The sequence below is a fragment of the Diadema antillarum genome, unplaced genomic scaffold (assembly GCF_040938485.1).
Source record: "Diadema antillarum isolate AM-2024a unplaced genomic scaffold, OU_Dant_1.0 seq00000952_RagTag, whole genome shotgun sequence".
In the NCBI taxonomy this organism is placed as follows: Eukaryota; Metazoa; Echinodermata; class Echinoidea; order Diadematoida; family Diadematidae; genus Diadema; species Diadema antillarum.
In genome coordinates this window covers 133,057-136,469 of record NW_027271800.1, presented here as the reverse complement: position 1 = coordinate 136,469, position 3,413 = coordinate 133,057, and the positions used below count along the sequence as shown (strand labels likewise).

At 37.3% G+C, this 3,413-nt stretch overlaps 1 long non-coding RNA gene across 1 annotated transcript; it reads left to right on the top strand.

Moving 5' to 3' along the window:
• Positions 1-408: 408 nt before the first annotated feature.
• On the top strand, positions 409-1,774 carry LOC139741769 (uncharacterized). The gene is made up of 3 exons (XR_011711641.1): positions 409-505; positions 1,123-1,197; positions 1,681-1,774. It is a non-coding gene; the product is annotated as an uncharacterized lncRNA (long non-coding RNA).
• Positions 1,775-3,413: the final 1,639 nt, after the last annotated feature.

Here is a 3,413-nt window from a genome sequence, read left to right as displayed (position 1 = left end):
TAGTTTCGTCATATTGTTCCCAAAATAATGTGGGGAGGAGAATTAAAGTAGAGTGAGATCTGTATTAAAAACAACGACAAAAAATTATAAATCGCATTGCTTCTTCTGTTCCTTTTGAGAAACTGTTAAGGGGAAACTATACAGTGTATAACTCGAAGAAGGATTTAGACCATAATTCTGATAATCGTTTTCACCTCGAATGAGCTACGACATGAATGATTGCTTATAGATTATTAGTTACCTTAAATAACATTTCGAACCTTGGTCATTAATTTTCAAGAGATACCATCGGTAAAGTTGGCTGACGGACCCTCTCCCCTTGAAGGCCTGGTGGTTATCGAATCGGATAAATACGTCTGCTATGATGGATTTACCGACAAAGCTGCTGAATTGGTCTGCGAAGAGCTAGGCTTCCCGGCTGCAAAGGGCTTTACGGGTCATTCAAGTTTGGCCAGTATGACTACAGCAACACGACACAGGATTCAAGTGGTGTCATGTCGTAAAGGTAACCGCAGAATTGCATGCATGCAGATCAGAATGTGTGAATGTATATGTATACCATATCCCAGAAAGAATAGCATGTATCGCATCAAATAAACTTGATCGCTACGAAGCACACTTTGTGTCCGACGTAACTCTGCAATATATTTAAAGATGGAAATACATAAACTAAAGCTAATGAGGTAGGCCTTTTGTCATTGCCATGATTCGTTTTCTTAACGTGCAACAGTTTTAATTTCCCGATATTTCAAAACTCCTTATATAATAAACTCTCTTTTTAAACTATACTGCCAGTTTTCTTGCTACAGACATACACAATGATGAAAAAAAAATACTTACAAATGACTACGTTCTTTGACGCTGGATGACAGTACTTAATGGTATAAACGCAGCAATCAAACGTTCATTAGAATAAGATTCGTTTTCTCTTCACACAAACTTATTAATGCCCAATTGCGTTCATTGCTGATATTGTCGTTGTGTTTTGTTACTATGTAGCTATTTTCTCTTTACAAACATATTACACATGACAGCCGTTATCTGTGTATCAAACTTTTATGAGAAATGCGGCGTTCAAACTTTATCTATTTCATGAACGATTTGTACAATATCAATACACAGATTCGCTGCGTGTAATGGACTGCTTGACAGCAACCGAGTGTTTCTCAAACAGGATTGTTAGACTCCAATGCCGAGGTAAGAGATTCAAAATGTCTTATGAAAACATTTATATATTCTTATCATTCATAAAGTCCAGACGTTCGCAAACATATTGATATCTATTCTTATGCCTTTGTGTGACTCTATATTATATACGTCGCATGGAAAGAGTGAATTAGTGTGTTTGATGTATGCGAACATAGTGTTCTTTTAGTCGCTAATTGTGTATGATGGAATGAAACTAGACACTGTTCAGAACCATAGATTCCGCTGTCAGCACACACACACATATATGTATGTATGTATGCATGTATGTATGTGTTTGATATTTTCAGGCGCTACAGATGTAAAGTAATTAACCTGTATTCAAACAGAAACACTTATCAAACTGTAATTTCAGGGATGATTTGTGAATAGTGTTAGCTGTTGTTAAAATGTATTGGCCATAATGCACACTTCAAAGTACATGTATCAGGTATTGGAAGGCTGAAATAATCATAATATTCTATCACTGCGTAGAGCCTGCATTTCTTGGATGCTACAAAGACAACCAACTAAACTTTCAAACAGAGTTTAACACCGGATTTGGCGTTGATTCGGAAAGCGAGTGCATGTCTACATGTAGAAGACAGTCCGAAAGCAATGGCGTTGCTGTCATGCATGAAGGATTGTGCATTTGCTATCAGTCCGAAACGTATGCGCAGATCATTTCTGGCGGAAACTTTTATCACAATTGGACATGTCCACTTGCGACAGACACACACATATATGTATGTATGCATGCATGTATGTATGTGTTTGATATTTTCAGGCGCTACAGATGTAAAGTAATTAACCTGTATTCAAACAGAAACACTTATCAAACTGTAATTTCAGGGATGATTTGTGAATAGTGTTAGCTGTTGTTAAAATGTATTGGCCATAATGCACACTTCAAAGTACATGTATCAGGTATTGGAAGGCTGAAATAATCATAATATTCTATCACTGCGTAGAGCCTGCATTTCTTGGATGCTACAAAGACAACCAACTAAACTTTCAAACAGAGTTTAACACCGGATTTGGCGTTGATTCGGAAAGCGAGTGCATGTCTACATGTAGAAGACAGTCCGAAAGCAATGGCGTTGCTGTCATGCATGAAGGATTGTGCATTTGCTATCAGTCCGAAACGTATGCGCAGATCATTTCTGGCGGAAACTTTTATCACAATTGGACATGTCCACTTGCGACAGACACACACATATATGTATGTATGCATGCATGTATGTATGTGTTTGATATTTTCAGGCGCTACAGATGTAAAGTAATTAACCTGTATTCAAACAGAAACACTTATCAAACTGTAATTTCAGGGATGATTTGTGAATAGTGTTAGCTGTTGTTAAAATGTATTGGCCATAATGCACACTTCAAAGTACATGTATCAGGTATTGGAAGGCTGAAATAATCATAATATTCTATCACTGCGTAGAGCCTGCATTTCTTGGATGCTACAAAGACAACCAACTAAACTTTCAAACAGAGTTTAACACCGGATTTGGCGTTGATTCGGAAAGCGAGTGCATGTCTACATGTAGAAGACAGTCCGAAAGCAATGGCGTTGCTGTCATGCATGAAGGATTGTGCATTTGCTATCAGTCCGAAACGTATGCGCAGATCATTTCTGGCGGAAACTTTTATCACAATTGGACATGTCCACTTGCGACAGAATTTGACTCCGACCGACATCATTCATTTAACCGTGAGTAATCCGACAAGCAAAGATTTCTTGACATCAGAGAGTGAAATAAATGTAGGCAAGCATCGGTGATGATAATGACGACAGTATAATTTGTCAGCGACTGTTGATACCTGTAATATATATGCTTTGTCAGGTTCATACCTTTAACATGTTTAATAACAAAAATAAACTTCATCATATATATTTACTGTTATCGGATACAATCAATGTTTATAATTATCAGATTATGTTTACGTTCTGTGTTGGTCAGCTGGTCTTTTAATTTGGCAGATGAACAGGCATCTGAACCTTACCAAAAGAGATACAAGAGTGAATCTGCTTACACAATTTAGTATCTTTCTTCATAATGATTATTCCATGTAATATATCGTAATGATATGATCATTTCAAATTTTCCCTCATGGCTCACGGGAATTCACTATACATGTCTCCTTTATTGAAGTCTCTGTCGGATTTTGTGATCATCCTGGGATTGTGACCAATGGAAGTTGGGACTCGGAAGTCACGAGCT